The sequence below is a fragment of the Ambystoma mexicanum genome, chromosome 3q (assembly GCF_040938575.1).
Source record: "Ambystoma mexicanum isolate Mex_15411 chromosome 3q, UKY_AmexF1_1, whole genome shotgun sequence".
NCBI lineage: Eukaryota > Metazoa > Chordata > Amphibia > Caudata > Ambystomatidae > Ambystoma > Ambystoma mexicanum.
This window is the reverse complement of record NC_090926.1, coordinates 732,809,997-732,823,971: the sequence shown is the minus strand read 5'-3', so window position 1 is coordinate 732,823,971 and position 13,975 is coordinate 732,809,997.

Sequence of the window (13,975 nt, the reverse complement as noted above, 5' to 3'; positions counted from 1 at the left end):
GCCCCGCCAAACTCGGAATGGGGCGGTAAGTCCGCCAACCACCATGGCATAAACGTAGTTTATGCCATGGTGGTAAAGTCACGGCCCAGGCGGTAACTTACCGCCTGGGTCGTAATGAGGCCCATAGACCCTAAAGGGCGCTATGTTATATTACACTGCATGCTGGTCAACAGGGAATATCTACTTGTAAATACCTACTGCCCCAACATTGACTTCCCCAAGTTCTTTGACACAGTAACCACCATACTGTTGGGCTACATTGGAGTTCAGGTTATATGGCGTGGAGACTTGAATCTTATCCTGGACACTTCCCTGGACAGGACTGGTACTGCTGTCCGAGCCCTGTCCGGTGCTGCACGTAGGTTACATGGCCCCATCAAAGCACTTAATATCTGCGACGCCTGGAGAGTGCTACATCCCCAGCGGCGAGAGTACACTTACTACTCATATCGAGCGAGATCATGGGCAGGGTGGAGGGGTCCCGGATCCTGCCTCGCACATTGTCAGACCATTCCCCAATTACACTAGCCGTTGGGCTGGGAATAACTATTCCGACATTCAGCACCTGGCGCTTTAAATCTGAGGCCCTCAAAGATATTGGCCCTCATTACGACCCTGGCGGAAATCGAAAAACGATGGCGGAAATGCAATACCGCCATCGAATAGCGCTCGGTGCGACTATGACCCGTCACCGCAAAGTACGAAGCCATTAGCGACACCGTAGTGAACGCCAACGCTAACTGCACCAAGCACGCGCGCGCGCCATGCCAAACCGTAAACACCACCATGGCGCAAGGGTACGCCAATTCCGACCCTAGCGGACATGTACCTAACGCCATCAAGCATGGCGGAATGTACCATTCCGCCATGGTGAGAAGTACGGCATCGCGAATCAACCGTAAACGGCCCCACTGAGTGCCTGTACACCGCTCCCTGCCCACAAAGTACAACTCCCCGTAGGTGCAATGAAGTCACAATGCAACCAGTGAAATGTACAAGTCACCCATGCATGCCAACGAACAAATGAAACACAAGAGGGGCCAATGGGAGCTGCAGGGCACAGATGGCACGAATACAGAAGCCATCCCAATGGACATGACCACAGTCCCCCACCAAGAAACGCACGCAAACACAGGCACCTGTGACCAGCAATATTCCGAAAATCACATCATTCCACCAGTCCACCTGGCTGACCGGCATCTGTTACACAAAACCCAATCCCCCGCCCCTGAGCATGACAACATTGGCAGCCCCCATCCCTGACCTCACGGGCTTCGTAGGCAAACGCGCCCAGTACAGTACCACGCAACTAAACTCCGAAGCTGGAACCCAATGCAGATCTCCTCACAATACATCGCTCCCCAAATAGGAATATGCCACATCACTTGCAAAGAAGAACGCTACACGGGCCAAATCAGAATAGAAATTTAATGCACAACAAAATCACCAAGCCCATACAGCCATCAGGCCATGAACTCCAAAACACATTTCACCATTGTGGGCTGCATCCGCAAGAAATGACCAGCCACTACTTGTGTGACGCCCTGTTCCATCATGGTACACAGAGCCACATTCACGTACGAAAAGGCAACATGGAAGCGCACAGAACCGCAGGGCCGTCCCAATGGGGAGGCACTAGTCCAGCTGAAAGGCCGAAATGTTGCTCCGAGCCACCAGTACTGCGTAAGGGCATGTGGCCCATTGGCGATCGTCCCATAAGATCGTAATGCTGCTCCACTGATTAACACGAAGCAGCAGGTGTCGGGAGTAAAACCCATCTGCAGGAGTGGCATACAGATGGCAGTGGCAAAAGGGGAGGAGATACCTGTCAACCAAAAGAAAAGAAAAAGAACAGAATGGCCATCAGAACTACATTCCAACAACTCACTTCAATGATCACACTAAATCCACAGCCATATGCATGCTAGCCCACTCCAAAGGTTCATCACCACCCAAAAACCACTTGCGACTCATAACTATCTATATCGAGGTGTAAACACCATCACAAACGAGTGTACCTGTGCATGCGTCTGTCAAAACAGAATCCATCAGATGGGATTGGTAACGTGCATGGACACAAGTGTCTGAGGGCGCGTCGAGACAGGGAGGGCTCAACAAGGCCAGATAGACGATGGTCCCACTATGGCAGCCCTGCATCACATAGCGTAGGGGAGGCGGATAGATCCCAAGAAGCCCTGTACATGGCAAACTCTGTATCAAATTACCTGCCCATGCATCCATTCATCATTCCCTCATCCCGGGATTAAAACGCCTGAATATTTACTCACATAACATTAGAAATATCCATTGAGTCTGTGCGTTATGCAGCCTGCAAAATCCACAGTGCCCCAGCCCGTAATTCCAGTGTTGTGAAGTAACATGTATTTGGGAACGTCCGGCCTCATCGCCCACGTCGCTATTGCGCATCCCAAACTATTCATATCAATCATTGCTTCCTCGCCATGGCCCCTGTCTCAAGGACATTGAACAATAGAACGTTATATTTGCAGTCAGACCTGTGGGCATTTCCTCGCCGCTAGCTGAAAACCGAAAGCGCCGCCCTTCGAATTCCTCATTTGCAACATCACGTCGAAGAGGCATCTGTGGCCGTTTGGAATCACTAATTAATCCATCGAGTGCGGCTGTGTGTGAAAATGGCAACTGCCTTCACCCACAAATGGGACGTCCCGCCCGTCGTTGCAACTCGGTACAGTGATGCATGAGGGCCCACCGTTACTCGAGTACTACGTTCCACTGACCCTTCACAAGTCTGTTCGCGACTGCACAGATGGTATGTGAAACAATGGGACCATAGCCGAATGTACATATCAACCAATGTTACACGGCCATCGGATACAAATACATGATTGCAATAGCAAGATGCCATTCCTCGAATTGCAGCGTTGTGTGCGGGACGTGCTCGGCCAAAGGGGAGAGCAGTTTGCCCAGGTGGAATGAATCACCACAGGTGGAGGCCATACAGCCTGAAAACACATAAATTGCACACCCAGTCTCCTCCCACAACCACACCGAAATGCTACCGGCAGGACTCGCGATGTTGGCCCTGGGGGACATGATAGCACTGCAAGTACTCCAACTCCAAGAAGAAGACGAACACCAACTACAACCGGCCGCACGGAGGAGACGCAGGAGGAGGAGGAGGGCAAGGCAGGGCCAGCAAGGGCCGCCAGCACAGCCACTACCACCACGCAGGCAGCCCGCAATCCCACGCCTCCGAGCACATCCGTTCAACCTCACTGATGAGCAGATCCACACCCTCTACCGTCTGGACCGGGACACCATAGCCGCCATTGTGGACATGACACAGGCTGACCTTGTCAGCATGATAGATAGCCCAACCGCCATCCCACCCCTACTGAAGGTGGTGTCTGTACTCCACTTCCTGGCCACAGGCACCTACCAGCACACAGTCGGACAGTTGCATGGCATTTCTCAGCCACTGTTCTCACGGACACTATTGCAAGTGCTCGATGCCCTCCTGCAGCACGCAGAGGACTACATCTCCCTACCACGCTCGGAGCAGGAAATTACCAACACAAAAGTGGGATTCCATGCACTTGCCGGCATACCGGGTTGCATTGGTGCCATCGACTGCACCCATGTGGAATTGGTCGTCCCACATGCCATGGAGGCCCAGTACCGCAACCGAAAACAATTTCATTCTCTGAATGTACAAATGGTGTGTGACTCCAACAGGATCATTACACATTGTTGTGCCAGATTCCCTGGATCAACCCATGATTCTATGGTCTTGAGGAACTCTACAATACCACGCTACATGGAGCGACACGCAGGGAACAGATCCTGGCTACTCGGTGAGTCACATTACATGCATGATAATGTGGGGTATGTGATTCGGCAATGACCTGGCAGGAAGGGGGGGGGGTGTGCGTACGTAGCAATGGCATTCCACATCATACGTTTATCGTCCACATACAGGTGATGCTGGATATCCACTGAAGAGATGGCTCCTCACACCAGTCCGGAACCCACGGGACCAGCATGAGGAGGACTACAACCATGCCCACTCACGTACCCGTGTAGTCATCGAACAGGCATTCGGCCTACTGAAGGGTCGTTTCCGCTGCCTCAGCAGGTCTGGCGGGGCACTCCTGTACCGCCATGAGAAGGTTGCAAAGATGGTGATGGCATGTGTCATGCTCCACAACATGTGCGTACGTAGAAATGTGCCCATGCCCCCTGACGCAGAACTGCAAGCACCTGATGATGGTCATGATGAGGGTGGGGATGTGGCAGCACCTCAAGGAGTCTGCGAGGCACCGGAGGGCCGTGACATTCGTCAGCATCTCATTGATGTATGCTTCTAGCACTCACGCCTGGTGGCTGATACATGGACACGGGACCCGTGGCACTGTGTGTGTCTGGGACATGCACAATATGGACTGTACGCCTATGATGGCCTAGTACACAAAGATCAATGTCCACACATCTCATTGGTTGATCGTGCACTGTTTATGGCATATGTGATATCATATTGAACACCCTATCGACCCGCCACCCAAGTGAGCCCAACACACCCCCTCCACCCTCCTACCTCCCCCCCGAACACCAGTGTCCAAAGATGCTCATTGTCAGTGGGCAGTCGCTATTGCAAGCCCCCTCTGCGGGTATTAGGGGCACCCCTGCCTGTGGAGCGCAGGTTCCTCCCAGATCTACGTTGGGGGCTGCCCTGGACGGAACTTGCAACGGATGATGTCTCTGCCTGCTCACGTCCATGCATGTCCCTAAGGGTTTGCGAGAGCTCAGTGAGCACACGGCGCACTGCGGCAAGTTCGGCACATACGTCTTTGGACGTCGCATGTAGTTCCCCCCTCAGGCTCTCGGTGCTACTCTCCATTTGTGCCCTTAGTGTCTCTGTACTTCTCTCCATTTCTGCCCTAAGTGTCTCAGTTGATGTTTCTATGTCTGCCTTAGTGCCCCCACATTCATCGGCATGGTCCTTGAGGAGCGTGGCCAGTTGCTGCTGTTGCACGATTAACTGGTCGAGGGACTGTTGCCTCTGCTGGGCCATGGCCATTTGCGGGGGTGTCACAGAGGGGCTGTTGTCCTCATGTTGCCTTGCCACAGGGCTTGTGGGGGATGGCCAGTCGTCGTCTTGTGGGTGCCCCTGCGTGGTATCCTCATGTTGTACGGGATGGGACAGACAGGGGGATTGGGACAGGTCATGGATGGATCTGACTTCGACATCCCCGTCTTCTGTGTCGGAGCATGCTGCCATCAATGGGGTGTCACCTATGGTGCTGCTGCCACCAGAGGCAGTGCCTTCTGTGGCATCCGTTGGGGGGACCTGTGGTGGTGGTGGTGTGGGCATGCTGGCTGCTGGGGTGCCTGTTGATGTTCCCTCCTCTGTGCTGCCACCTGATTTGTGCTGCTGCCGTGTCTTGATGCGTGCAGCTGAGGTGGAGGGTCTTTGGCCGTTGGTCTTGGCCCTCTTTGCAGGTGTGCTGGTAGGGGTGTCCTGATGCTCGTCGTTTGGATCGGACCCTGTGGTGGAGTAAAGGAGGGCGAGGGTTATTAATGGGTCTGTGGGTATTGGAATGGCATTGTATCACATGCATTGGGGTGGTACCTGAGGGTGATTTGGGTCGGGGCCTTGGAGGTGCTTTCATTTGTGTGTGGAGTGAGGGTGCAGTTGTTTGGCAGCCTGCAGTTAGGGTGTGCCTGCTGCACGTGTAGTGCGTTTTTTAGGGGTTTTTAATTATTTATGTATTTATTGTGGGTTTTAACGTGCGCTATCAGGCCGATGTGTGTGGACGTTCTCCTGGACATGTGTTTCTGTTGCACTATGTGGACACATGGTACCTCACATGATTGGACATTGTGGATTTGGCATTGTTTTATTTGGCCCACCTACCTGAATCTTCGGATGTCTGCACTCCTTTCTCCATCCCTCCGACTCCCTCTATGCTCTCCATTCTGATGGTGGAGGCACAGATTTCTTCCCAGGGGGTCAACTTGATGGGTGAATCAGGGCCTCCCCCGGTGGCTGTGGCAATGTTGCGGTTGGCAGAGAGTATGCTGCGGACGCGTATCCGCAGGTCGTCCCATCGCTTTCGGCATTGCTGTGGGGTGCGGGGTGCGGTCCCCACAGCACTTACCCGCTGTGCCACCAGAGCCCATATGGCCTTCTTGTTTGCAAGTGCCGTCCTGGTCATTTGCGTGGAGAAGACGACGGCAGCATTCTCCTGGAGGGTCTCTGTTAGCACGGTGAGTTCCTCACGGGAGAAGTGGACCTGCCGCTTGCGGTCGCACGCTTTCTTCACTACTTTTCCCATTTTTCTTGGTTTCGCTAGGGTGGATGACGGGTTGGGGTGTGTCTCTGGGTAGTGTTTTTAGTGGTTGTGTGGTTTTAGTGGTTTTATAGGTGTACGGCGGGATGTTTCCCGTTCCGGGCCCATGTTTTAACTTCCGTTTCCGTATATTTCCGGTCACTGTACTTTCCGGTAGGCGCACACTGCGGTGTCCGCTGTGATGGGTGGCGGTATTGCACCTAGGGCGCCGTACGGCGGCGGTGTGGGCCGTTTTGGGGTCATTTCCGCCATCGCGGACTTTGCACTTCCGCCATGCCGTGGTGCTGGTGCCCGATGGGTCGGAATGGGCCGCACTTTGCTCCATCGTGCAATGGCGGAAACGCTATTTACGCTGTGGCGGTCCGGTCAATCACTTTCCGCCAGGGTCGTAATGAGGGCCATTGTGTTTAAGGTGGAAATACTGGCTGACATTGAATCTTTTTATGAGCACAATTCCCTCCTGGACACGTCAGCTGCGGTTAGGTGGGACGCCTTCAAGGTGTTTATCAGGGGAATGTCTATCTCCCGCGAAGCTGGGGTGCTAAAAGCAATCAGAGCTGCCCTCGGTCGCTCCGAGGCCAGACTGAAGCAACTGGAGCTGCAGAGCTCCACTGGGGCTGATCCCCCCATACTCGCCCAAATTAGCGATGAACTCCAATCGTACAATGCACTTGCTACTAACGAGGTCCAGTACTTTAGTCGCCCACAGGCCACCAGGAAATACGGTGAGGGTGACAGACGGGGAGAACACTAGCGGCACTCGTGAGAAAAGAATCTGGTCGGACCCAGATCTCTTCCATCAAAAACAAGCAAGGCGAGGCACAGTGGGCGGACCAACAAATCCTAAATGTATTCACAGAGTTCTACAAATCCCTTTACTCCCAGCCTGCCGAACACACCGAACAACACATGCGTGAGCTTCTCAACCAGATCCCCACCACAGAAATTTCCCCCTCTACACGGGACCAGCTCGACTCCCCAATAACATTAGACGAAATCGTAACGGCCATCTCAGATCTTCCCAAAGGTAAAGCACCAGGCCCTGACAGACACACCACCGAATTCTATCAGGAACACATTGCCATTTTAGCCCCCAGACTGCTTGAGGTGTGGGACGAATCACTCTGAGTCTCTATCCTCGCTCCATCCATGCGTGAAGCTGTCATCACGGTACTGCTCAAGCCTGGTAAACCCGACGATGACTGTGGGTCCTATAGACCTCTCTCCCTCATGAACCTCGATACGAAAATCTTCGCTAAAATCATAGCGAATCGTTTCCTGCCCATTATGACATACAGTCCATGAAGACCAGGCGGGCTTTGTCCCAGGAAGGTCCACCTCCCACAATATTAGAAGATTGTTTAATGTGATGTCCTGTATAGATCAGGATGTGCAAGCTGTGGCGGTCACGTTGGATGCCCTGAAGGTCTTCGATATGGTCTCTTGGAGATACATGTGGTTGGTACTGGAGACAATGGGCGTCGGTCCAAACATGATTAGGTTCATTAAACTACTATACACCTTACCTATGGCGTGAGTAAGAGCTAATTCATTGACATCTGATCTCTTCACACTCTTTAGGGGTACTCGACAAGGATGCCCCTTCTCCCCGATTCTTTTTGCCCTAGAAATTGAGCCGATGGCAGATCATGTCCGTTCACGCCATGCTCGCAAGGGTATTAGACTGAAAGATAATCCCAAAATCATATCCCTATATGCGGACGATGTACTACTATACATCAGAGATCCTGCAACCCATCTCGACCCTATACTGAAAGACATCACTCGCATCGGCACCCATTCCGGATTCACAATTAACTACTCCAAATCTGAGATCTTCCCGCTTACTAAATCCACCCAGTGACCCGTCACCGAATACCCTCTCCGCTGGTCCACGGACGGCGTCAGATACTTGGGGGCTCAGATATCGCTAACCAAATCCACCTTGCTAGCTGATAACTACTCTGCGGTGGCACAAATGGTTGAGACTAAAATCTTGCTGTGGCGTACTCTTCCATTATCCATGGCTGGTCGGCTGTCCCTCATAAAAATGATACTACTTCCCAAGCTCCTTTACACTTTCAGTAACATACCCATATGGCCTGGGAGGGAATACTTCCTCAACTACACACACTATTTGCACAGTTCCTATGGCACTCTGGTGCGGTGCGCAAGAAATGGACTGATATGGCGCTTCCATACGAACAAGGGGGCATCACGGCTCCGGATCTATCATATTACTGGACCGCGGCCCAGGCTCAGCATGCCACTCATTGGTACCCCGGCTCCCCAGAGAGTCCGCATGTCAAACTGGAACGCCTGGCAGCCGCTGGCACCAACATAATGTCCCTTATACTGCATCAACATTATACACCCGATTCTCCTATCGATATCATTCCCACAACCCTTCATGCCTGGTCACGCCTGCTATACCCGACTGCTGAAGCCTCCCCATACTACAAATGGCTCCCAGTGTGGGCCTTTCCCGGTTTGGAACCTACGCATGACACCGCTGTGGCCCGACACTGGTGAGTGCTGGGATACTAGGCACTATCTGACTTCTACCCCCAGGGCAGGTTCATCGACCCCCAAACATGGAAACAGGGACACACCAGATCCGCCCTAGAGACCCTCCAATATTATAGACTCTGTGCCGCATTTCGCACTAAATGGCCCTCCTTTCCAGACGAGCCCTCAGACCATCCAGCTATTGCATACATTGGTAACTCGGGCGGCGCCCGGGTTGTCATCTCCTCACTGTATAAGATCACACAGGACACTACCTCGATACCAACTCTTAGGGCGCGCAATGAGTTGGCTGTTGAACTGGGGCTGGAAATCTCAGACGAGGGGGAAGATGTGTCAACACACCAAGAAGGTTTCCCTTAATTTTCGTTACCGCGCTATGCAATACAAGCTCCTAAACAGGCTATACTATACTCCACACAGGACCTCGAGGTTTAGCCACACCACACCGCACCCAAGCCGCCGCTGCGGGGCAGAAGGAGGCGATCACTTACATATGTTCTGGGCCTGCAATAAACTGTTTGAATTTTGGGAAAGCGTTTTAGAAACACTCACCACAATTACCGAAACTTCGATTAATCCAGATCCTTTAGCAGTTCTGTTTGGTGCCTGGAGAACAGATGACACTAGACGATCGGCTAAATTCTTGAACATAAATTGTATGATAGCTAAAAAATGCATACCCCAGAATTGGAAAAGCTCTTCCCCATCGGCCCATCGGAAATGGTTGCGCTTACTCACCTGGTCGCGAAACTGTGAGGATGAATTCCTGGCCACGCTACCGGCCCGGTCTCGTCCCAAGAACATATGGGTTGAATTTAACACTTATCTTAACAATCAAAGTGAAGGTACACCTGGGTCTGGCTTGTCCCCTGCCCCATCAGGAACTACTCCTACACCATGAACTCTGGTATCCTCTTCTCGCATGCAATGACCTATTGATACTGTTGTAATTAATGTATTATGATGGTTGTACGGCTCCAGAACATCTGAAGGTCTCTAAGGTGGGGGGAATTAGCACATTTCTGAGAATTCTCTCTAACAAGCGTTAACAGTAAACTTGTGGGATGCCGATTCCTTTTTGTCTGCGACTTCCCTAACTAACGGATCCATAGGGTTCTGTGATTCACTCCAAGGGTGTATCAGTGTCATCCACCTTGGAGATGGGCATGTGCCGTGTGAAGCCCTATGTCTGGTAGCGCTGCGTTCCTTGATATTCCTTGATATTCAATTGGCCCGGTTAATTGAAATCCAATATTTGTAAGGGAGAGGGCCAGTGGGGCCAAGAGGATCAATTGCCCCTTAACCTGTCTGATCACGAGAGCGGGTCACTTTGCGTTCCGACTTTTCTGCATCTTCGTGCAGGTTATGCATTTCTGTTTGGGGGAGCGGGGATTCTCTGGATCCTCCTCTGGGCAGTTGGGCGAGGCATCTTCAATTCCCTGGGTGATTTAGGGTGTAGAATTGATGCAGCATCCTCCAGGTGCGCTATTGTTCGGGACACTCCCTTGTAGGAAAATTGAAGTGCAGTTGGAAATAGCCATCGGTATCTGATATGTTGGTTTCGAAGGAATAGTGATCGGGGCCGTAAAGCCCTCCGTTTTGTATTGTCACCATGGCCAAGTCCTGGTAGATTTGAAGGGGGGAGCCTTGGAACATTAGTTCATCTTGTGAGCGTCCTATTGCCATGACAGCCTCCTTGGTAGTGTCGAAATGAACCTGGGCGATTACACCCGGGTTGTGTGGGGAAGTCCTTGTCTGCTCCTCGGCGGGGTCGGAGTCTATGAGTGTGGTCCGGCATCAGTTGAGCTTTGTCCAAATGCGGCAAAAGGGACTGGAAGAGGTCACTGTCACGATGCCTGCCCCCAGACATCAGGAGCAGACCTGTCTGCCCAGAGTACTGGCATCCATTGGGACCTATCAGGCTCCAAAGGATTGCCTAAGGGATTCCTGGACTCAGTGTAACGCTCACCTTACTCCCACGGGGGCGCTGGCCTGGTTCGCACTGCTGTGACCTCGTCTAAGGTGATGCGCAGGGTTCGGAAGACGGACTGGACCGGGCCCCAGATCTGGCTTGTCTGACTCGCAGAAGTATCCTTCTGTAGGTGAGAATAGGGGGCTAACTGTCTGCGGGGTAATGCAATCGGCCTCCCACTTACCCCTCTCACCCTCCTCAAAACCCCCGTAGCGTCTCACCTTAGGGTCTGGAAGGACGAGCTCTCCATCCTGCTTCTGATGCAGGGGCGCGTTGGTATCCATTTACGTCACTGGATTTTCAGATGGGTGAGAACCAAACTTGCTTGGCTTCCAGGTAAGTTTTTCTATAAGTGGTTCCCCTTGTGTCCATGCATTAATGTTCTAATGCTAGTGTCTTTTTCCCCATAGGGGCAGGGGTACGGAATGCCGGGGAACAGGCACCGACCCGAGGTGAGCTGTGAAATCCTTGTGGAAATCAGGTAAGTCTTTAATGAATGTTTTGGTAATGTCTTTTCATTCACTCATTAACGCTGATGTCTTTTTCCCCTTAGGGGCCGGGGTCCGAAAATGCCTGGATGCGGCGCGGACCCGAAATGAAAAGGGAATGACCCAACAGGTAAGTCTTGACATGGAGTTTTAGCTTCCCTTTTCCCTTCTTTCTCTCACCTTTGTTCTTGTCTTTTTCTCCCTAGGCGCGGGGGTGCGACTGCGAATCCGGATGGTCGCTGCTGAACATGGAGGCGCCCTGTAAAGGTGAGTAGAATGCGGCGCTGCAGCGATCGATGCGATGTGCTTTTAAAAATAAATGTCTTCCTTTTCAGGATTGTCGGCGAAATGTCTCTGGGATGCAGATTTAGCAGGTGAGGCCTTTTCCTTCTTCTGTTCTCTTGTTCCCTTCCTTTCCAGGTGATTCTGGATGCTGGCAGGTGTGGCAGAAGTCAAGATGCAGGAGCAGACACGGTGAGCGTCCAGCTGCTAGATGCAGAACAACGCGAAGCACGTGTGGCTGATCGGGTGTGGTTTAAATAGCCTTGGAAGAAGTTCCTAGAATGTGTCCTTCCTCCAATCAGGTATGTATCCTTCCCCGACCACGCCCGGGTGGTAAATGAGTCCCACAGGTAAAGTAGTTCCTTTCAGGCCTCAAGGAGGCCGGGGTTCTGCAGCATGGTCTGCATCAGATAAGTGCACCCAAACACTTTCATAATGAGCCTGGCGCCTATGGCGCCAGGACTGACGTTTTCTATGAGCCTGTCCAAAGGGCCCCTATAAAGGGTTGCTGGGACCTTCCCCGGGGACTTGATGTCCGCTTTCGGGGACGCAGGGCCTGAGCCGGCTCCCCGGGAGCGGGCATCGTGACACTCAGTCCTGGCGCCGTTGGCACCAGGCTCATATTGCCTTTTTCAGGCAAGTCAGGTCATCAAGTGGAAAAACCATGTACATGCCACCTTGGGCCCCTTGAAGGGATTACTTTATTCGAGGGACTATTTCCTTGGGTGTGGTACTGGGACTACTTTACCTGGGAACTACTTCTGGATGGCTATTTAAACCACGCCCGAAGAACAGAACACGCTTCGCGTTATTCTGCACTCCTGTAGCGTAACGCTCACCGTGCCTGCAGCTCCAGTATCCAGTCCTCGGCCACACCTGTCTTGTTCTTCATGATCCGAACCTGCAAAGGAGAAAAGGAAAGCAGATTAGAACAAGAGCCTTACCATTCGCCATTGCAATCATCCGGGAGTCGCCGCACCTGCAAGAAAAGTAACTCCAATTACCGCGCTATACAGTCAGCATCAGCGCCGCGGAGTACTCACCGATGCTCCATTAATCCATGCGATCCATCGAGGCACGCTGCCGAGATTGCCACTCGGAGCATCTGCACCTGCAAAAGATAAGAAAGTTTACAGGTGAGCTGCGCCTCGCTAAAGACATTCGACCTCGCACCGCAAGATACGTATCCGTGGCAATACTCGCTCGAGGTCTCACGAGTCACCATCATACGTCCCTCGCTCCAGGGAAGCGCCGCACCTGCAGAATAAAGAAGAGGACAATTGATTAATCACACGAATGAACAATATCGCTTGCTAAGACTTTTGCTTGCTGCAAATACTGAATCTTACCTTGGCACTACCTTGTTTCTTTCGGAGAAGAGACACCTGTCTTAGACAATTCTGCAAGAGGAAGAAACATAAAGAAAAGGTACAAGAGTGAACTATAAGACAACCTGAACTCTAAAGCATTGCATGCTACTTTGGATTGGCAAAAGACTTACCTCTGAGTCATTGTTGTCTGGAACTCTGCCATAAAATTAAGGGATCAGTGAAGTTAACTGGATTCCAAGTTCAGCGCACCCCTGCATTCCGACGCAGGATGGAGGCCATCCTTCTTAACAATAAGGTGAGGCATTATTAGGGGAACACAAGGTGGTTACGGAAGCAGAAGTTAAACCTCCTTCTAGCAGTCGGCTAACTTACCATTTTACCACTCTAGGAAAATCCTCCTACGTGCCAGACAGACGAAATTAAGAGGGCAAGTGCAGTCGCTCATCACTACATTACGAGTCACATTGGTGGAGACCGTTGCAGTCCAGATTTGTTCGGCGCCCCTGTGGAACCCAGTTGAGCGTAACAGTCGCTACTCTGGGAGATTCTGACCCTGGATCGAGGCGGGGATCCCCCAGAATCCGTAGATTGTTCCGACAGGCCCTATTCTCTAGGTCTTCCTGCTTAAATTCTAAGATCTCATTTCTGCTGTTCAGTACTGGATAGAGCGTTGGAGTTCTAGGAGAGCCGCCGCATTGTTTTATTACCAGATCGATGGGCACGATAGCTTTAGTGTGCAGATGAACGTTCCTGGGAGCTGAAGCCAGGGATCAGATTCCAGTTCCACAGGATGGTCGTGATTCCTGCCCGAGACCTGGTTCAGGAGTAGGGGATTGTGCCTCTGAATAATAACATCTCCTGGCATAGGAGCGCAGCGCATCCCCAAGCCGGCCTGAGCAGGGAGATGGTGGTGGTAGAGCCTCTGTCAGTCCTCGCCATCCAGAGGAGTGATGGGCTCAAAGGAGACGAGAGGGAGACTGCTGCAGTCAGTCACAGTGCCTCCTTGCTTCCGAAGACGTGGTCTGTCTCTCTTTGCAGAGC